The sequence below is a fragment of the Panthera onca genome, chromosome A1, assembly GCF_046562875.1.
Source record: "Panthera onca isolate mPanOnc1 chromosome A1, mPanOnc1 haplotype 2, whole genome shotgun sequence".
In the NCBI taxonomy this organism is placed as follows: domain Eukaryota; kingdom Metazoa; phylum Chordata; class Mammalia; order Carnivora; family Felidae; genus Panthera; species Panthera onca.
In genome coordinates this window covers 119,552,357-119,575,798 of record NC_138339.1, presented here as the reverse complement: position 1 = coordinate 119,575,798, position 23,442 = coordinate 119,552,357, and the positions used below count along the sequence as shown (strand labels likewise).

Sequence of the window (23,442 nt, the reverse complement as noted above, 5' to 3'; positions counted from 1 at the left end):
AAGTCAGACGCTCAACCGACTGAGCCACCCAGGCGCCCAGAGAAATCCTATTCTGAATTAACTGTAGGTCATGGTCAGCAAACAAACAGGAGACCCACAAATGTCAGAAAGCCGGCTTTAAGTGCAACGTACAGCATCTGAAAAACACTCACTAATTTCCTTCCCAAAGCATATAGCTTCTTACCTTTAACCAAGAATTTGTGGAAGGAAAGAAGGTGGGTCCTCTTTGTGCTCTGGATCTCTGGCAACTCTACCATGTTACTGTCCTGTCAGTGAGTGCTTTAAAAACATTAGCTTGAACCCAGCCTACACTATTAATCATCCTGTTTAAGGAGATCCATACTGGCCATTCGGCAGCTGTTCCTCCAACCAATATGACAATAATTTCACAGACTAATTCCAGCTCCGACAAAGAGGGATTCAGATTCTACCTCTAGTGAGGCAAATGTCTTCAGCTCTCTGAACTCCATTTTCTTCGTATATAAAAATGGAAAAAGCCTTTTTACCTTTGTTGTCAAGGATTAAACAAAGTGACTTTTTTTTTTTAAGTGCATAACAGGAGTTCTGACGCATAAAGGATGGTCAATAAAGAGACCGTCTTACCTTTCCTCCCGCACCTTCTCAGCTCCTCATCCACCCCTCCCCCCCCCCAGCCCCCCACACACCCCGGGATGACCAGTGGCTTCCATCACAATAGATCACTGCCCCCAAGAAGGCAGACACTAATGATGGACAGAAGCAGTAAAACATGCTTCTTAATCTCCCATTTAGAAGCTGCATGACCACCGATAAGTCATTAACCAACCTGTGCCTTAGTTTTTTTTTTTAACTGTTTGATGGAGATACCAGTGACTACCTCAGAGTGACTAGGTTAGGATCAGGTAAGAACATGTACGTAAAGAGCTTGGGACTCTGCTTGAAACACATACCTTGTCATGAAAACTAGGTGTCGTAATAGGTTGTTGCATTTGATGTATAGGCTGGGTGATGGTAAGACAGGTATATGAGAGAGAAGGAGAAAAAGAAAAAAATCTCATTTGTTATGAAGAAAATAAAATACAATATATTATTATCAGAGAAATGTAGCCTGATTCCATAACTATGTTAGAGCTTCCCATTCCATGATTTTACCTACATAGTTAAGGCATGGTAGAGAGGGAAGAAAACATAGCTCAATTATTATAGTATTTCCAAAGTTTTTACAACATGGCGGGCAAGCATTTTCTGTGAAGGGCCACCAAGTAAATATTTTAGACTTTACAGATCACATACAGGCTCTACTCATATGTTTTTATTCTTTTGTTTTTATTTTGTTTCTTACAATTCCTTACAAACATTAAAACCATCTTTCGGCCCACTGGCCAACATTTGCTGGTAAAATCAGTTACCGTATTTTAGAGAAATTTGAAGAAGGATGTAATGAGTAGCTAAGCTTAGAGTTTAGAGCATTACATAATTGCTGATAAGGGAGAGAGATGACTGCAGTATGGGCAGTTAGACTGCTAGTCAAAACCACTGACAAATACAAGCAAGACAAACCTAGAGTCTAAATCCAAGGCTTAACGAGACATTCTCTCCACACCTAAGTGTCTTGGGATTTATTTGTCGCAAAAGCAGCAGGAAATCTGTTTAGCCAAAGCTGCTTATGACTGTTAGAAGAGAATTCTCCATGGGCCTCTTGGGTTTCTGCACATCTTGCAAGTAAAGCACTCACTGCCCATCTGCTCCAGACTATCTTTTAAGGGATACTGGTGTAGTGAACAGCCTCGTGTCTCTCAGGAGCAAAATGCAAGCATGTTACTGCCTTCTATAAAAGATCTGGGTTCCCTAAACTTTAGGCTCTTTTCCTATGACACACATCATTTCACATGCAAATAGCAGCTGACCTTCTTCCTGATGCAAGGAAAGGCCATGAGTAATGAACAGCCCTTCATTTCTTACCCTGAAACCTTACATCATCTGTCAACATCCACAAACCTCTGGCAGGATTACTTCTTAGCTTGCATGTAGGGGGAAAAAAAAAAACCTCAAACTTTTTACAATTTTTAACAGTGACAGAAATGGAATGAAGATGAGGAAGAATGATCTAAATCAAGGAAACCAGAAAACACTGTTTTAAAAGCTACCTTAACAAAGAGCATTTAACAAAGTCTGAAAACGGTTTGATGCCCTGACATAGGAAAGAAGATGGAAAGAGATGGTAAACACTGACTCGTCCAGCCTGTTTGGGTGATTTGAGTAAATGTGTCACACCGCAAGAGCCCTCCACATCTCTCTGGTGCCTCTATTAAAATCCTACCCACTGTTCAAAGGGATTTTCAGATATCACACTACCTGGAAGTGACCTCTCCATTAAAGCTCAGAAATGTATACTACCCATGTTAACATAGCATTTCGATAGTAGTGATCTCACAGGCAGATTCATGTCTCTTAAACGGTAAATCCAGAGCTGATAGCAATGTGATCAATAAATGCATGTTTTATTTGTTTAGCTTTATATTATGACTTTTTCAGTCTTATGTAGATTTAAGAGCGATGACCCATTTTTACTTGCTTTTGTATCCAAATTGGATGATTACTGTGGGCTGAGTTGTATCCCCTTCAAATTAGTATGTTGAAGTCCTAACCCCAGTACCTCAGAATGTAGCTGTATTTGGAGATAGAGTGTTTTAAAGAGGTAATTATGTGGTCATTAGGGTGGGTCTTAATCCAATATGACTGATAGCCTTATAAAATGAAAATTGGACATGGATAGGCACATAGGGGAGACCATGTGAAGACATGGGTAGAAGATGGTCATCCACAAGCTAAGGAGAAAGGCCTCAGAGGAAGCCAACCCTGCCAACCCCTTCCATCTTGGACTTCTAGGCTTCAGACTACAAGAAAATAAACAGGCAAAAAAAAAAATCTGTTGTTTAAGCCAAAATCTGTGGTATTTTGTTACGGCAGCTCTAGTAAACTAATACAGTCCTCTATATTTAGTTCTTAAATAAATGGACTTCTTAAGAAAGCTATTCCTGCCTCTGGGTTAGATATCTCTCCTATTTATTGCATAACAGCTTATACTAACCTCTGTCATATCATATATCTTTCACACTGCATTATTATCTTTCAGTTATTTATTACTAGGCACATTATTATACAGTATCAATTACATCTAATGCAAGTGACAGAAAATCTGATTTATAGAAGATCAAGCAAAGTGGAAATCTACCGAAGATTCAGGAGTAGATCTAGCTTCAGGCATGTTTTGATTCAAGGACTCAAATGACATCATCAGAACCCATTCTATTTCTATCTCTTAGCACTGCTTTCCTCCACACAAGCCTTCATTCTCAGACTTCATGTGATGGCAAGATGGCTGCCAACAGAGCGAGGCTTATATAATCCCAGGTTCAAGGCCAGCAAAACAGAAGAAAAAGCTTGTTTCTCAGTAGTTCCAGCAAAATCCACCAGGTTTCATCTTGTTGGATCGGACCACACACTCATCTCTGAACCAATCAGTGTAAGCAGGGATGCAATGCTCAGGCCATGGTGGAGTTACATGTTCCCCCAGCAAGTCAGAGGTAGAGTTAGACACCTGGTATGCATGGACTGAGGGAGAGGTACAGGGAAGAAGAAAATTGAGATCCAGGAGAAGGGAGGATGGGTGCTTGGCAAGCAACTTGTTTGTTGCTCTGATATGACTGTTTAGCTCTCAGAAACTAGATACCCCAGTCTCATTCTATCTTCTGGACCCAGCAAGTTTACCTGAATATAACAATAGCACCAGGGAGTGTGTATTGAATGAATGAATGCGGCAGATGTGGAGTCATCAGTGAAACATGAGCTTTTCATTCCTGCTGCAACTGGACGGAGTACCTATGAGTCTCTCTCATCTCCATAGTTAGAAAACAGCTTGCAGCCTCACAGGCTGAGCCTGGCCTGGTGAAGGAAATGGCCCTCTTATCTTCCCCAGCAGGGAACACACAACAACCTTGGTGAGATTGTGCATATTGACTCCGTGATCAAATTCTATCTAGACACAAAGGAGTGGGTGAAAATTAAGACAAACAAATGGGGAAGGTGTGGAGACACGAATCCTACCCTAAATGTTTCTGTTCTTCATCTCAGCCAGCAAGTGGGAATTGAATCAGATAGGTTACAGAACCACCTAGTGGTCAAATAGCATCCACGCTCATGGTGTACAGACTCCAGTTGGTGTGTGTAATGAGCTTAAGCATTGTCTTTCTGGGACTGTGGTGTACCCGGGTCACCGAAGGGTCCATGTGCCCTCCCTGGCTTCCACTTTTTCTCCTACTTTTGGAAATGCCACTGGGAGAAGAAATTTGGGATAAAATGAGTCCACTAGATTGGTTTTTCATTTCTACTTTTGTTACAGAAATTGTTGAGAAAGGAGGGATGTTGAAATGGCAAAGGAGACTAAAAATTTTAGTGAAAATGTCAGTGCAACATGCCCTCCTTATATCTGGTAATCTGTGGGCATGAAGGTCATAGGAGGGTCCTTCAATTTCTACCTCGTATACTTATGTATTCTTTGACTTATAATACATAACGAAGTAGATGTCATTGGATTAGGGAGCTTTTCTCTGATGTTCTGGGACCAGCGTGTGGTCAACCTGCACTAATTGATTTATGAATCTCCCATACATGGGATAAACAAATGACATGGGCATAGGCAGTGGCTTTGGCACTAAATGGTGCTGAAGTTGTTCAGCTGAGAAATTAGTTAATCCATGGGCCTCATTGGTTTGGATACTCCAATATTCTACAGGGACTCTTGTTTCTGGCAGTGTGAGACTCTAAGATCCTGTGACTTACCCCCAAGGGAGTTGGTCTGCTGAGATGTTTGGAGGAAATGAGGCTGGCAGATGAATTTGACATCTTATTCCATTTTGCTAATGGACACACAGCCATGATTTAAAATGCAGCTATGTGACCTAAGATGTTCTATGTGAAGAGTTCTAAAGGTTTTAGATCTAAAGGGTGGCTCAGTCGGTTGAGAATCCAATTCTTGACTTCATCTCAGGTCATGATCCCAGGGTCGTGGGATTGAGACCCACGTTGGGCTCCACACTGAACATGGAGACTGCTTGGGATTCTCTCTCTCTCTTTCTCTCTCTCTCTTTCTCTCTTTGCCCTTCTCCCCTTCCTCTAAAAATAAATTTTAAAACCTACAATTTTTAGATCATAGTATATATAACAGTTAGTGACAGTTAAATACATGATATTTACAGAAATATTATCAAAGTTGTATTTAGAAGGGTTATTCTGTGGCCCAAAGGACTGGAGATTGAGAAACATTGGTTCGCAAGATACCAATTAGGAATGCTTTATATAATAATTCAGGGCAACTGTTAAGATAATTGTCTTGACAACTTCTTTGCTAACATCAAATCTTCCATGTGCCTATTACAGTGCCTGGAGATGAACATGCTTTGGTTGAATGCATGTTTATGTAACTCTGGATGACCACTCATAGCACAGTAGGGGAAGGAGGCACAAGAGAGACACGAAAGAATACAGAAGACTTATCTCATATTGGATGGAAGGAGCTGGGGAGAGAGGACATCAAATGAAGAAGACTCTGCCGCTTGCTCATCACTGGAACAGCTATGAGAGAAAGATGGAAATGGAGACGAACAGGGTGGGGGGACTTGTGGATTGTGGAAACGCAACCTGCCAGGGCCAAGGAGAGAGGAAGAGAGAAGATGAGTTTCATTCACTGTGTTTATGTTAGGTTTGAGTGGATTGAACAAGGGTACAGCTTAAAGAAATGCCCAGCAGGCTGCTAATGACAGGGATTTGAGCATAGGTGAGGGGTTAGTGTTTGCAATACAGTTTTGGATCTCTAACGTGGAGGCAAAGGTTCAAAATGTAAGAGAAAATAAACTACCTTGGAGAGCAGGATGTAAAGACAGAAAGCTGAGGGCCCACAATTGAGTTCTGAGGAACATTCACTTTCCAAAAAGCGTTGGGAACATTGGAGAAACTTGCAGATGATAAGCTTCTCTAATTGCCAGGTGAATCCATCTCTACTAAAGGCCAGGAGAAATTACTTGACATTTTAAAGGCAGACTAGGGAGAGAGTTGTTCAATGTCAGATATAAGGGGAAAATCCTTCGGAGATACACAGAGGGTATAAAATATCTCCATCCTTCAGTTGTGCTGTTTTAAAATTCTTAAAAGCAACAAAAATCCAGGTACTTCAATTAAAAAGTTTGCAGCTGAAGTTTGCTTTCATTCCAGCCCATTTGAGTGCACTTTTTCCCTTCTATTTTTGCTTTGTCTCCACTTTGTAAAGAGGTTGTTTAAACCTGTGCCTCAAATTCTCACAAAGCAACCCAGCCACGAAGGGAAAATCAAAAAGGAAGTACAGTGCATTTATAACAGCTTTGCTGGGAATCAGTGGGAGGGGAAACCAAAGGATGCTGCCCAGACCAGTGACCCTTGAGCACTGGGAACAGTTAATTGGCAAACCAGGAAGGAACATAATGGGACGGCCAAGAGTGGCTCAGGCAACCTTTTTAGGATGAAAGGACTACACCTCTGGCAGTTACCGTTTTTCACTTCCTTGCTTCCCAATGGCCCTTCTTTTGTACATTAACAAAAACAGTACCTTTCTAGATGTAATCAGACATCTGGGAACAAGGGACAGAAGAGAGGAGCAGGTGAGCACAATCGTTGCCTTGGGGAATGCCTAGGCATCAAGTAGCTTGTTGGAGGACATGTTGAAATGAACATAGGTGAGTTTTACTGATGGGAGAGAAATCAGTCTCTCCTTTTCATCCTTTTTTAAGGATGGGTGTGTGTGTGTGTGTGTGTGTGTGTGTGTGTGCGCGCGCGTGTGCGCACGCATGTGTGTTACCAGCTTTGATTTGGATAGGTAAATGGAAACACATGATTATTGCATGGTGATGTAAGTATGATCAAAACAATACACTTTTTTACTAGGCAGATATCTCATGGAAGCAGGACCCAGGTGTTTCCTTTCTGAAGGAAACTCCCAACAATATTGAACAGCACTGAAATCCACTGTTTACAATGAGAACACATTGCCAGAAGAGCCCAGTAATTCTCAAATCGAATTCTTTAAGTCTTATAACACTGTAGATTCAGCTCATGAAGCTACTGAAAGGGGGATAAATCAAAAAGCAATCATTTTAATTATCATGTTTATGTCAACTTTAGCCAACTGCTACAATAATATCACTTGGCTTGTTTTACTGTAATTAATCCAGTAAGTATACAAAGAAAACAAATTGGAACTATTTATAGTTCTGGAGCTAAGTGGAAATGAGATATTGCTCAAATACTACTATAATAAATATAGACTGTTGACACTCCTTCAAATTATGCTTAGGACTTTTAACCATTCATGTTCTTCTTCAACTGTATTAACCTCCGTGAAACCAAGAAAATTCCAATAGTGGATCTCATCAAACTTATTTGCAGATGTGCATATGAGGTTGAGTAACCAGGCACTTGCTTTGAGACAAAATTGGATAAATATAGTTAAGGAAATGTTAACTAACATGCATATGCTGAGTGCATTTAAAAAAAAAAAAGTCTTTGCAGTGAGGTGCAAACATATGTGACTTCATGAGTCAGTTCCACAGGATGAAAGCCATGATCAAGATTCACATCATTTAAAGGGCATGGATGCTTCCAGGTCCAGACAAAACTGAATTATATGTAATCAAAAGAAAGTATACATCTGGCACAAAATGGGAAAAATCTATATTAAAGATAATTGTTTTTTTAAAAGTAATGTCCCTCCATCAAAAAAAAAAAAAACAAATGAAAATTGTATATAAGACCACTGTTCCACTGTTTATGCACAATACATGCAAATTAGGTCCCAAGTAATGATATTCATAATTGTAAGAAAAAAAATGTCCAAATTTCCTCATGATGCCAGGTTACTACTGCTGCTGAGACTACTACTGTCCACAATGATATATGCTACTTACTACCAGTGCCAGCTTTCACTTTACAAGGCACCATGTTAAGTCCTAAGCATTCTTTTGCTCCATTAATGCAGAGCCCCATATGTAGATGCTATAGTTAACCCTGTCCCGCAGATGACAAAATTGACGCTGAGAGAGGACATTTCCACAAGATTCTAATGGGGAAACTAGCTTCTGAGCACTAACTGGTCAGATTAGAAAGCCTAGGCTCTTAACCACTATATTTTCTCCTAACAAATATAAATTTTAAATGTGGCGAGTTTGAGGGGGACTTACAAACACAGTTGAACTAGCCTGCTCTCTGTCTTGGTGTGAACAGGCCAGCTCTGTGATTCAAGGGGTCTGGCTGAGGCTCTGAATTTCCCCCAACCACAGGTTAACACAGCTAGTGTATGAACATATAACTAGGTTTGTTATTTTAAAAACAGTGCCCTGAATGTGAGTAGCTCTTTGGGTTGTGTAAAGCCATTTCACATAAAGGGTCTTTTTTGATCCTCTACTTCAGTGAAGTGGACAGAGACATCATTTTTACCTTCGTTTTACAAGGAGTATGAAATTTAAATTTTACTGAAAGCTATATCATGGGTTGGGGCAGAGAGAGGGGTAGAATCTAGTTCTTTTCTTTTTCTTTTCTTTCCTTTTCTTTTCCCTTCGTCCTTTCCTTCCTTTCCCTTCCCTTCCTTCCTCCTTCTCTTCCCTTCCCTCCTTTCTCTCCCTTTCTCTCCCCTCCCTCTCTCCTCCCCTTCCCCATTCCACCACCCTCCCCCCTTCCCTTCCTTTTCTTTTCTTTTCTCTTTTCTTTTCTTTTCTCTCTTCTTCTTCTTTTCTTTTTCTTTCCTTTCCTTTCTTTTCCTCTTCTCTTCTCTTCTCTCTCCTTGCCTTTCTCCCAAACACTATTCACTTCTGCTTGGCCCTCCCATGTGAGGGAACATATACAAAACACACACATAAATGCACATACAAGATAACTGTGGTGCCCCAAAGAAGTCCTCTAGGAGCTTGCTAAACAAAGTAAATAACAGCTGGTAGGGTCAAAGCTTCATGTTCTCCTTTAATCTAGAATTTAGAATAAGAGGTACACATCACTAGTTAATTCCAGAACTGAAACAAAATTACCTAATCCAAACCTCAGAGAGATATATCAGCTTCTGATTTGTTGGGGAAAAAAAAGAGAAAGAAAGAAAGAAAGCCCTTTGGGAGATGGAAAATTTTAATTTACCTATCAGTTTAATGTCATGTATGGTTTTTTTTTTTTTCTAGTTTTGCCTTAGGACTGAAAATAAATTATAAGGCAGCATGAATCTTTTTCAAATGTCACCATCTTTTTCAGCTTTTATAACTACTCTCTAAGTCCATGGCTACACTCATTTTTAGCTGTGTAACAAATGGGCAAATACTTTGAATCTTTAAAATAATCTAAAGCAGTGATAATAATAATGCCCACCTCATTGGATTGTTGTGATCTTTAAATGAGATATAGATGCGACACATCTGGCAGGGGGCCTGGCACATGGTATGTGACAAGTACTTTTTAGTGACCAATTTTATGCCACAACATATTTTTAAATGCATACTTAAAGGCAAGTGTGCAAATAGTGATGATGCTTTTGTCAATTTTTTTAAAATCTTGAAGTTAAAGTTAATCAGATTTATTGCCTATCAAATGCATCACTGAAATGGGAATTGATAAACACTGATTAATTTGTATTTCTCTTAATAAAGGGTGTAAGTTGCCAGACCTATGATGACACAGTCTCTGTCTTGGAGGAAGTTACTTAGTTTTGTCTTTACTCCCAAGTTTGCTTTGTGAGAATCTCCCTAGCTTGTGAGCTCCTAGAAGGCAAAGTTAGGTGTTTTCATTTGTATTCTCTCAGGGTCTACCACATACTAGCCACATACTAGCGAAACACTTGTTGAACACTGATTTGATGCTAGGAAACTAAAACTCATTCACCCATTAAAAGAATGTATAACGGTTTTGAGACTCCTGCTTTATTTGGTCAACCATAGCACCTTTATTTATCTGGAATCTAAATTCTACTCTTGGGCATGCACTGCTTTTTTCTATTCTGAACAGCTCTTATAACACACACACAAAGGGGAGGGAGATAAAAAGAGAGAAAAAGAAAGAAAGATATGAGAGAAGTAAAGACAGAATAAATGGAAGAGGACAAGAAAAAAGAATAAATTTCACTCTTTATCTTTCACAGAATACCCTTCAGTATTTTATGATTGTTTTTGATATGTCCATTTAAAATTCTTATCATTGCCCTTCCATCTAGTTTCTCATTCTTTGAGGGTATTCTATAAAATACAAATTTGAATCAAGTGGTAAAGATTGACCACTCTCTCAGGCTGTTTCTCCACTTAAAGGGATCAAGTGTTTTTGTTTCAATATTTTAAAAATGGGGCACCTGGGCAGCTCAGTCAGTTAAACGTCCAACTCTTGATTTTGGCTCAGGTCATGATCTCATGGTTCATGAGAGTTTGAGCTCCGCATCGGGTTCTGCATTGAAAGTGTGGAGCCTGGGAGAGGAGTCACGATGGCGGAGCAGCAGGGAAGCTTTTTGTGTGTCTCGTGTCCATGAAATACAGCCAGACCAACACTAAACCATCCTACACACCTAGAAAACCGATTGGGAGATTAACACAACAATCTGCACAACACAAACCACAGAATTCAGCAGGTACATGACACGAAGAGCTGAACTTGGGGAGCAAGAAGCCCCGAAATGTAGGGAACCGCTTTTGCAGGCGGAGAGAGGATGGAGACTGGGGAGGAGGGGGGGGGAGTATACGGGAAAAGCACCCCTCCCCAAAAGAAGCTGGAGAGAAAGTGGAAAATTGGAAACAGCCGCAGGGACTAAACTAAAAAGGGAGAAAGGAGAGGGTTTAAATCCCATTAAGACTGTAAACAAGGGGAGCGCAAAGGCTGCAACTCCGCAGCTCGATACCTGGCGGTGCTCTGGTGGGAAAGGTGTATCCCCAGGAACACAGTGGGGTCCGGGAGGTTCTCAGGCCACACGGGGAAAAGCGGTTCCACTGCTGGAAGGAGATTTGGTAGAGACTGTTGAAGCCACCTGGTCCCAGCAGACCCCGGAAGGCAGCCACACTCGCTGGTGCTGGGGCAAGGTCATTAAGGGTGAAGCCTGGTGTTAGATGTGTGTTGCGATTTTCCATGGTCCCTGAAATACTGAGGCTACACTGTCTTGCGATTTTTTGGGGGGTAGCGGGCTGGTGACTGGCCGCAGTCTCGGGGCACCGGCAACAGCAGGATCCAGTGGGCGTTCCTGGGTGCAGCCGACATTCAGCCATTGCTCATTTGGCCATAGCTCGGTGAGGCCCTCCTGCAGAGGGGTGGAGCAGGTCAAAGCCGCAGTCCTTCGGAAGTAAGGGGCCGGGGAAAATAACTGCATCTGAGACAAAACTTGGGAGAGAGGTACTGCCTGGGGCCTGGTCACGGAGAGTGGAAAAGTGGGGAGTGGACGAGAGCTGAAAACGGAGGACCGGTGCATGACTGCTGATCCAGGAGAACAGACTGGGTGGCTGGGTGCCGCCATTTTTCACAGCGCCCACGCGTGCGCATGCGCACGCGCACCAAGGAGCACCGCAACAATCCACCCCAGTAGGCTAGCAGCGCCATCTAGGGGAAAGCAGAGCTGTTACACCGAGCCCTGCCCAACTGGGCCAACTTCGCTCTTCAAGAACACAAACCTCACCACCAGCTTAATCTATGAACTATAAAGAGCTAGATGGACTGACCTCTAGGGGAAAACAAAGCAATTTCAGTCTTATTTCAATCTGTTAGCACGTTCATCTATTCAATTTTTTTCTCTCTCTCTTTCTCCTTTTTCTCTTTTACAATTCTTTTCTTTTTCTTAAATACAGAAAAAGAAAAAACTCATTTTTATTTTCAATTTTTATTAAAAATATCTGTCTTTAATTTTTATTACTATATTTTTTACTTTTGTGTAAATTTTTTCAAATTCTACTTTACTTCCATCATTTTATTTTAGTCTACTTCAGTGTACTCACCTTTTCAAATTTTCAAACAATTTCCTTTTTTTCTTTTTCTTTTTTTCTCTTTTTCATTTCTTTTCTTTTTCTTGAATGCAGAAAGAGAAAAACTTATTTTTCCTTTCAATTTCTTTTAAAAATATTTTTACTTAATTTTTATTACTATATTTTTTGCTTTTATGTAAATTTTTTCAAATTCTATCTTACTCCCATCGTTTTATTTCAGTCTACTACAGTGTATTCACTTTTTCAAACTTTCAAACAATTTCTTTTTTTTGTCTTTTCCTTTTTTCTTTTTCTATCTTTTTTCTCTTTTTAATTTCTTTTCTTTTTTTCTTAAATACAGAAAATGAAAAACTTCATATTTCTTTTTAATTTTTATTAAAAATAATTTTCTATAATTTTTTTCTACTATATTCTCTACTTTTGTGTATTTTAGTCTACTTTAGTGTATTCATTTTTTTCAAATTCTCAAACGATTTCCTTTTTTTTTCTTTGTCTCTCCCCCGCTTTTTTTTTTGTTTCTCTATTCTGTCAAACCACTTTCTACACCCAGACCAAAACACACCTAGGAACTAGCATCATCTATTCGATTTTTGTGTGGCTGTGTTTTTAATTTTTAATTTTAATTTTTTTAATTTCAATTTTTCTACATCATTAATTCCTTTTCTCCCTTCAAAATGATAAAATGAAGGAATTCACCCCAAAAGAAAAAGCACGAAGAAACGACAGCCAGGCATTTAACCAACACAGACACAAGCAAGATGTCTGAACCAGAATTTAGAATCACGATAATAAGAATACTAGCTGGAGTCAAAAATAGATCAGAATCCCTTTCTGCAGAGATAAAAGAAGTAAAAAATAGCCAGAATGAAATAAAAATGCTATAACTGAGCTGTAATCACGGATGGATGCAGCGGCAGCAAGGATGGACGAGGCAGAACAGAGAATCAGTGATATAGAGGACAAACTTACAGAGAATAATGAAGCAGAGAAAAAGAGGGAGATTAAGGCAAAAGAGCAAGATTTAAGAATTAGAGAAATCAGTGACTCATTAAAAAGGAACAGCATCAGAATCATAGGGGTCCCAGAGGAAGAAGAGAGAGAAATAGGGGTACAAGTGTTATGTGAGGAAATTATAGTGGAGAACTTTCCTAACTTGGGGAAAGACACAGACATCAAAATCCAGGAAGCACAGAGGACTCCCATTAAATTCAACAAAAACCGACCATCATAGTCATATCATAGTCAAATTCACAAAATACTCAGGCAAGGAGAGAATCATGAAGGCAGGAAGGGAAAAAAAAGTCCCTAACCTACAAGGGAAGACAGACCAGGTTTGCAGAAGACCTATCCACAGAAACCTGGCAGGCCAGAAAGGAGTGGTGGGATATATTCAATGTGCTGAATCAGAAAAATATGCAGCCAAGAATTCTTTATCAAGCAAGGCTGTCATTCAAAATAGAAGGAGAGATAAAAAGTTTCCCAGACAAACAAAAATTAAAGGAGTTTCTGACCACTAAACCAGCCCTGCAAGAAATATTAAGGGGGACTCTCTGAGGGGAGAAAAGATGAAAATACATACACACATACATATATACATACATACATACATACATACGAAAAGCAACAAAAGATTAGAAAGGACCAGAGAACACCACCAGAAACTCCAACTCTACAAGCCACATAATAGCAATAAATTCATATCTTTCAGTACTCACTCTAAACGTCAATGGACTCAATGCTCCAATCAAAAGACATAGGGTAACAGAATGGATAAAAAAAACAGCACCCATCTATATGCTGTTTACAAGAGACCCACTTTAGACCTAAAGACACCTACAGATTGAAAATAAGGGGATGGAGAACCATCCATCATGCGAATGGTCAACAAAAGAAAGCCGGAGTAGCCATACTTCTATCAGACAATCTAGACTTTAAAATAAAGACTGTATCAAGCGATGCAGAAGGGCATTATATCATAATTAAGGGTTCTATCCCCCAAGAAGACCTAACAATTGTAAACACTTAGGCACCAAATGTGGCAGCACCCACATATATAAATCAATTAATCACAAACATAAAGAAACTCATCGATAGTAATACCATAATAGTAGGAGACTTCAACACCCCACTCACAGCAACGGACAGATCATCTAATCAAAAACTCAACAAGGAAACAATGGCTTTGAATGACACATTGGACCAGATGGACTTAACAGATATATTCAGAACATTTCATCCTAAAGCAGCAGAACAGGGGCACCTGGGTGGCTCAGTCGGTTGAGCGACTGACTTAGGCTCACGTCATGATCTCACGGTTTGTGAGTTCAAGCCCTGCGTCGGGCTCTGTGCTGCCAGCTCAGAGCCTGGAGCCTGCTTCTGATTCTGTGCCTCCCTCTCTCTCTGACCCTCCCCCAGTCATGCTCTGTCTCTCTCTGCCTCAGAAATAAACTAAAGCAGCAGAATATACATTCTTCTCCAGTGCACATGGAACATTCTCCAGAATAGACCATATACTGGGACACAAATCAGCCCTAAGTAAGCACAAAAAGATTGAGATCATACTGTGCATATTTTCAGACCACAATGCTATGAAACTCCAAATCAACCACAAGAAAAAATTTGGAAAGGTAACAAATACTTGGAGACTGAAGAACATCCCACTAAAGAATGAATGGGCTAACTAAGCAGTTAAAGAAGAAATTAAAAAGTATATGGAGGTCAATGAAAATGATAGCACCGCAACCCAAAACCTCTGGGGCGCAGCAAAGGCGGTCATAAGAGGAAAGTATATAGCAATCCAGGCCTTCCTAAAGAAGGAAGAAAGATCTCAGAAACACAACCTAACCTTATGCCTTAAGGAGCTGGAAAAAGAACATCAAATAAAACCCAAAACCAGCAGAAGACAGGAAATTACATAGAACAAAAAACAGTATAACAGATACATGAAAACATACAAAAAAACAGTATAACAGATCAATGAAACCAGAGCTGGTTCTTTGAAAGAATTAACAAAATTGATAAACCAATAGCCAGTTTGATCAAAAAGAAAAAGGAAAGGACCCAAATAAGTAAAATAAAGAATGAAAGAGGAGAAATCACCACCAACACAACAGAAATAAAAACAATAAGACAATATTATGAGCAATTATATGCCAACAAAATGGGCAATCTGGAAGAAATGGATAAATTCCTAGAAACATTTACACTACCAAAATTGAAACAGGAAGAAATGGAAAACTTGAACAGACCCATAACCAGTAAGGAAATTGAATTAGTAGTCAAAAATCTCCCAAAAAACAAGAGTCCAGGGCCAGACGGCTTTCCAAGGGAATTCTACCAAACATTTAAGGAAGAGTTAACACCTATTCTCTTGAAACTCTTCCAAAAAATAGAAATGGAAGGAAAACTTCCAAACTCTTTCTATGAAGCCAGCATTACCCTGATTCCAAAACCAGACAGAGACCCCACTAAAAAGGAGAACTATAGAAGAATTTCCCTGATGAACATGGATGCAAAAATCTTCAACAAGATATTAGCCAACCGGCTCCAACAAGACATTAAAAAAATTATTCACCACGACCTAGTGGGATTTATACCTGGGATGCAGGGCTGGTTCAATATCCGCAAAACAATTAATATGATTCATCACATCAATAAAAGAAAGGAAAAGAAACATATGATCCTCTCAATAGATGCAGAGAAAGCATTTGACAAAATACAGCATCCTTTCTTGATAAAAACCCTCAAGAAAGTAGGGATAGAAGGATCATACCTTGAGATCATAAAAGCCATATATGAGCGACCCAATGCTAATATCATCCTCAATGGGGAGAAACTGAGAGCTTTCCCCCTAAGGTCAGGAACAAGATAGGGATGTCCAGTCTCGCCACTGTTATTCAACATAGTATTGGAAGTCTTAGCATCTGCAATCAGACAACACAAAGAAATAAAAGGCATGCAAATCGGCCAGGAGGAGGTCAAACTTTCACTCTTCACAGAGGACATGATACTCTATATGGAAAAGCCAAAAGATTCCACCAAAAAATTGCTAGAACTGATTCATGAATTCAGCAATGTTGCAGGATATAAAATCAATGCACAGAAATCGGTTGCATTCCTATACACCAACAATGAAGTGACAGAAAGAGAAATCAAGGAATTGATCCCATTCTCAGTTGCACCAAAAACCATAAAATACCTAGGAATAAATCTGACCAAAGAGGTGAAAAATCTATACACTGAAAACTATAGAAATCTGATGAAAGAAATTGAAGAAGACATCAAAAAGTGGAAAATGACTCCATGCTACTGGATAGGAAGAACAAATATTGTTAAAATGTCGATACTACCCAAAGCAATCTACATATTCAACACAATCCCTATCAAAGTAACACCAGCATTCTTCACAGAGCTAGAACAAATAACCCTAAAACTTGTATGGAACCAGAAAAGATCCCGAATAGCCAAAGAATTCTTGAAAAAGAAAACCAAAGCAGGAGGCATCACAATCCCAGACTTCAAGCTGTACTACAAAGCTGTAATCATCAAGGCAGTACGGTACTGGCACAAGAACAGACACTCAGATCAATGGAATAGAATAGAGAACCCAGAAATTGACCCACAGACGTATGGGCAACTAATCTTTGACAAAGCAGGAAAGAATATCCAATGGAATAAAGACAGTCTCTTCAGCAAGTGGTGCTGGGAAAACTGGACAGCAACATGCAGAAGAATGAACCTGGACCACTTTCTTACACCATACACAAAAATAAACTCAAAGTGGATGAAAGACCTCAATGTAAGACAGGAAGCCATCAAAATCCTTGGGGAGAAAGCAGGCAAAAACCTCTTTGATCTTGCCCGCAGCAATTTCTTACTCACCACATCTCGGAGGCAAGGGCAACAAAAGCAAAAATGAATGACTGGGACCTCATCAAAATAAAAAGTTTCTGCACAGCGAAGGAAACAATCAGCAAAACTAAACGGCAACTGACAGAATGGGAGAAGATATTTGCAAATTTGCAAATCAGATAAAGAGTTAGTGTCCAAAATCTACAAAGAACTCATCAAACTCAACACCCAAAAAACAAATAATCCAGTGAAGAAATGGGCAAAAGACATGAATAGACACTTCTCCAAAGAAGACATCCAGATGGCCAACCGACACAAGAGAAAATGCTCAACTGGAAATGCTCATCATCAGGGAAATACAAATCAAAACCACAATGAGATACCACCTCACACCTGTCAGAATGGCTAACATTAACAACTCAGGCAACAACAGATGTTTGCGAGGATGAGGAGAAAGAGGATCTCTTTTGCATTGTTGGTGGCAATGCAAGTTGGTGCAGCTACACTGGAAAACAGTATGGAGATTTCTCAAAAAACTAAAAATAGAACTACCCTATGACCCAGCAATTGCACTACTAGGCATTTATCCAAGGGATACAGGTGTGCTGTTTCAAAGGGACACATGCACCCACATGTTTATAGCAGCACTATCAACAATAGCCAAAGTATGAAAAGAGCCCAAATGTTCATCGATGGATGAGTGGATAAAGAAAATGTGGTATATATATATACAATGGAGTATTACTCAGCAATCAAAAAGAATGAAATCTTGCCATTTACAACTACATGGATGGAACTGGAGGGCATTTTGCTAATTGAAATTAGTCAGTCAGAGAAAGACAAAAATTATATGACTTCACTTATATAAGGACATTAAGAGACAAAACAGATGAACATAAGGGAACGGAAACAAAAATATTACAAAAACAGGGAGGGGGACAAAACAAAATAAATATGGATAAATATGGAGAACATAAATATGTTATGGAGAACATAAATATGGAGAACAAATTGAGGGTTGCTGGAGGGGTTGTGGGAGGGAGGATGGGCTAAATGGTTAAGGGACATTAAGGAATCTACTGAAATCATTGCTTCACTATATACTAATTTGGATGTAAATTTTAAAAAATAAAAAATAAAGTTAAAAAAAGAAAAATAGCATCAAACTGTGATTATAGGAAAAGGAATCACAATAAAAAATAAAAATAAAAAAATAAAATTCTTATCATTAAACTGAAAAAAATATATAGACAGCTGGTGGTTTCTGTGTTTAAACATTTCAATTAAAATGGTACCATAACTTGGGACCTGATTTGTTAATTGTAGCCATTGTCTCTGAGGTTACTGGAAATATTAAAGTAGCAGAGTAGAAGGAAAACAACATGGCTTTGAAATTACACACATATAGCCCTACAGTAATATGTATTACCTTTCCCAAGCTATTTAACCCCATGCACTACCATTCTTCATCTTTAAAATAAAACTTAACATTAATTCCCCTATGCAAAAATGGCTCCAACATTTGGCATCAGGGTAACCTTGTGTGAACTTCATTTTCATTGTGAATGAACTGTAGGTAGGAATATCTATCTCATTAGGGTTGTTAGCAGGAATAAATTAAATTAGATAATCAGGAAGTATTCCATTCTACATGTTAGTACACCTGTGTTATCAAAAACTATGCTCAGTTATTATTACATTTTTTATTTTTTCAAAAAAAAAATTGTGGAAATTTGTTTTGCTTTTTGTTTATATAGCATTACATACACCATATATATATGTAATATATATATATATGTAATATATATATTATATAATATATGTATAATATACATGGTATACATATTATCCTTGCTTTTGCCTCTTGGCCCGCAGAGTATAAACTATTTATTACCTGGCCTTTTACAGAATAAATCTACTGACCTCTGCTTTAGGAGATAGGAAGTACCACTATCCCAAGGCATGGCTTCCTCTAAGGCATATGTCTCATACTAATGAAGCCAATTCCAGGGGCCTGTGGGTAGCAGAGGCAACAAAAGGTAGACACATTTTAAAGACAGATTCTTGTCTTTAAAGTGGGGGAGGGGGGAAGGATTCCTTTTTTCCCTTCCATTCTTTTTAGGGCTAACCTAGAAAGTGCCTTATGGTTAGCTTAACTGTCCCTTTCCCAGATAGATCAACGGTTACGAAACAACTCGTGTTTCATGTGGGAAAAAGCAAAACTGGATCCTTACTTCATGTGCCAGGTGGATTAAAAAAAAATTAAATGTGAAAAGCAAAACTTCAAAATCCTTAGAAGAAAATATTGAAGCTGCTTTTAATGGCTTTGGGATAAGACAGACACAAGCCATGAAGGAAGAGATCTAGCATCTGAGCCCTATAGAAGTTACCAGGAAAAACCTTGCACATATGTGCACAAGACATCCACAGGACCGTTTAGAGACCGGTTTGTGAAAGCAAGCAACTGGAGACAAACTTAATGCTCATAGCAGGAAAACGGACCAGCATACTGCAATATATTAATGAAGTATTACATACTAGTAAACAGAGATTCATGAAGTATGCACATAGCTGAATCTCACAAACTTATGGGTGAAAAAATCAAGTTACAGAAGAAAAGCCTAGTGTGATGTCATTTACATAAAAGTCAAAACACTGCTAAATAATCCTACATTGTTTAAGGACAGGCACAACACATACATACTAAAAAGGTAAAGGAAAGCTGAACGATAAGCCTAAAATTCAGAATATTAGTAACTCTGCTGGGAAGACGTGGATTGCAATTAAAATATAAAAAGGGCATTTCAACTGTACTTAATAATGTTTTTACATTCAATCTAGAGGCAGGGTATGTGGGTATTCATTGTATTATACTTTTTATCCTCTTGCATGTCACATATTCTAAGTATAAAAATCCATTTTATTAAAAAGGAACCAAGACAACCCCTCCTGTTCCTTTTTTTTTTTTTTTTTAGATTTCTTTTTCTTTTTCTGTCTTTTTTTTTTTTTTTTTTTTTTTTTTGGCATTTATTCATTTTTGAAAGGCAGAGAGAGACAGAGCGCGAATGGAGGAGGGGCAGAGAGAGAGGGAGACACAGAATCTGAAGCAGGCTCCAGGCTCTGAGCTGTCAGCACAGAGCCTGAAACGGGGCTCGAACTCACGCAACCAACTGAGCCAGCCAGAAGCCCCCCTCCTGTTCCTTTATTGGCTTTGCCTTTTGAGAACCATGCTGGTTTTTCCCGCACTTCCCATGTTGCTGAAATGGACATAATTGCTGCCTCAAGAATAGCACAGCTTTTATTTTGTCCAAGACATTTTAATTATTGAACTAAGGAAATGGCTACTGGAGCTTTTGAAAGGAGTTATGTTGTACTGCAGGAGGCCAGTGCTAACATAGATAAAAGTCCTTGGTACTTTAGAGTAAATTAGGTATTTTTACAAGATAGAGGGCACTGATGAACCAAAAAAAAAAAAAAAAAAAGAAAACAAGAGAGAGAGACAACTCTAATGGTAGAGGAGCAAACTCTGGCTCACAGGTGATGTGCCTATTTAATATTTTTTTATTGCAATTAGATTAGAAGGACAAAATGTTTAAAAACTAAAATTACATTAGGACTTATTATGGCAAAATCATGTTTTCTTTCTAAGGTATAGTTAAAACTTCTTTCAATCAAATTAAGAGCTCTGGAAAAGACCATCTACTCATTAATTCCCTCACTTAATAAAATATATGTGCCAGGTGAAAAATCTGATTTGGTTGATATCTCAAACCACAGATATACCTCCTTAAATAAGATTCATTCTTTTTTGCTTTCCTTGTTTGCTCTATAAGTAGGCTCCACGCCCAACACGGGGCTACAACTCATGACCCTGAGATCAAGAGTCACTAAGATGGCTTCACTAAGCCAGCCAGACATCCCTTAAAAATGTCATTTTTAAAAACAAAGATGTCATTCAATATATTCTTCTATACATACTTACATATATATATATATATATATATATATATATATATATATATATATATGGCTTTGGGATAAGATAGACACAAGCTGTGTGTGTGTGTGTGTGTGTGTGTGTGTGTGTGTATAAGGAACACTTTCCCATGTCAATATATATTCTCTTTGAATAAGACTAAGATTTTATTACCAGGTCAACAATATATGCATATTTATATATTCTCTATATAAGTATATAACATGTAAAATATATATTACACATTATATATATTTTAGAATTGAAATGCCTCAAAAATTTCACACAATGTGTTCATCTTATAGAGAAAAAAACCAAAGCTCAAAATGACTTAATCGAGGTCTCACCAGTTATTAGCACAGCTAGTGCTAAGGGATGTATTTTCCACTTTTAGCTTACAGTTCAAAAGCACACAGGAAATATGTCTTTCTTAACCACACAAAAAGAAGTAAATGTGAGGTGACTATTATATACATATATGCATGAAACATTCATGTTCTGATCTGGGCTACACAACTAAAGAAACGTGAAGAATTTGGAAAGGATTTAGAGGAGAGTGCCAGGGCAATCAGAAAAAGAAATTAAGTTGTGAGTAAAAGCATGAAAGCAGAGAATATTCAGCTTGGAAGGGGGAAGCCAAGGGCCGGACTTGGTTCACAGAAGGAACTTAATGGTTGGGGGCCAAATTCAATGGGAAAAGCTCAATGAGCAAGGCGGGAAAACTTCAAGCAAGGGCCTCATTCCTCCCTGTAATGCTGCAAAAAGATATCAAGTCTATTTTCCCCATCACTTAGAGAGGCAATATAACGTTTTTGTTAAACAACTGAGAATAGGCAACATAAAATTTTGATATGCACAACAAATGTTACAAATACATCTCATTGCTATTATCAGGGTCAATTAAAGTTGGAATACACAGACCTCAAAAGGACAGAGAGGCAGGGATAGAAGCCAAACCCTGGGCAGTAGTTCTATTGTTTCTCTTAAACATGTTGACAAACTGCTTACTTTTCATCGCTCTTTAACTATTTCAATTCATCAGCTCTGATCTGAATCATAATATTGTAATTGCCAATATGGAGAAAATTGTTTGGAGGGGTACCAACAGCCAGCGCACTCGGCCTCGCGGAGGAGGCAAGGGCAGATGAAATGAAGAGTATTATGGTGGTAGTTAATGAATACTCTCTTCCAGATCTTGGTCAGGGACCACAGGTACCCTGCTCCAGTCTTAGAGGATGGAGGCCCGATCCCATCTGTCTCCAATAAAGAAAGGAGGGAGACCAAAGCTGTGATAGCAGCATGCACAGTTTAATAAGAAAAATTTCCCAACCCTAGGGCTGGCATGGATTCATTTGTGAAAGTTTTTGCAAACATGACTATCAGCAAGAATTGTATCGTGTTGTCTGGATGTTTAAAACCTGCTTTACAGTTGGATTTCTGGATAAGAGTGATTTTTTTTTTTTTTTTTTATAAGAGTGATTTAAAGAATTAACAGCTTCCTGCTGTTTGATTTCCTTTATTTTAGTACTTACTGCTTTTACACCAATAATGAAAATAGGCTGTATTTTGATACACTGAAAATTTTATATTAGTGTTCATATGACATAGTATAAGTATTAAAACAAATCTCCTAGTACATATTAGCACAATCTCTCCCACTGTCTTCCTGTTGATTCTGTTAAGGCCCCAGATTCTCCACTATCACCCTCAATTCAGTCTTGATTTTCATAGTCTCAGCTCAGCTTCCCGTTCTGCTTCTAGCTGGGTCCTGGTTAAGACAAGAGGTTCCATGGTTTGTTCATAAATGATTCTCTCTTATTTTTGCGATATGAGTAAGAACAGAAAATCAGTATGACTCTCACGTCAAATATTAAACTCTAACTTTGGTTCAGCAAGGACAACCTTGTTTAAACAACATTCACCTCATTGCAGATGCAGTTTAATCTTTTATTAAACCATAGAAATGATTCAATCTTTTATAGAAAAACCAAAACCATGTTATCGCAGGAAGATTGTGACCTAGGCCAGTCAGAATAAAATATGGTCTCAAGAGATGGTAAAAATTGAGACTGGGTTAAGTATGACCTTGTGACAGACCTAGATATGCAAGGAGTATCTGAAATGTCATTAAAGCTAGAAGATTCTTTTAACAGGACTGCTCAAGCAGTGATGAAAATGTACCACATGGAAACAGTTCAGAAAGTGTTTTTTTTTTAAAGTGCATTAAAAAAACAAGCCGTAAAATGTAAATACAATGCTAAAGTAAACAAACATCCTCTAAACAAACAACCCCATGCAAACAAACAAGCAAAAAAAAAAAAAAAAAAAAAAAAAAGAAGCATTTTAAATCATTTTATTAGGAAATTCAACTCTGAGAGCTCAATAAAAATTTATATAAAAAACTGATTTCTGCAGATGTCTGAGTAGAGATGTTGGTTTTAGTCTTTTTAATTGCTACCATGGTACAGTTTAACTCTTGGGAATTGACATAGTAACAAATTGGGTAACAAGGCCTAATGTGAGCAGAGTCACTGTCAGATCATACTATATATTTCATATTCTAAAGAGGACTACAGATACAATTAAAGTACAATTAGAGTAAATGCTGGGGAAGGTCCTGAA

General features: G+C 38.5%; 1 long non-coding RNA gene across 2 annotated transcripts; it reads left to right on the top strand.

Annotated features, from left to right (window-relative positions):
• The first annotated feature begins 710 nt into the window (after positions 1-710).
• Positions 711-6,232, top strand: LOC132681414 (uncharacterized). 2 transcript variants are annotated; one of them, XR_009611053.3, is made up of 3 exons: positions 711-881; positions 2,053-2,200; positions 5,419-6,232. It is a non-coding gene; the product is annotated as an uncharacterized LOC132681414 (long non-coding RNA). The 2 variants fall into 2 exon arrangements; XR_009611052.3 differs by lacking the exon at positions 5,419-6,232 and having other exon boundaries at positions 2,053-2,375.
• Positions 6,233-23,442: the final 17,210 nt, after the last annotated feature.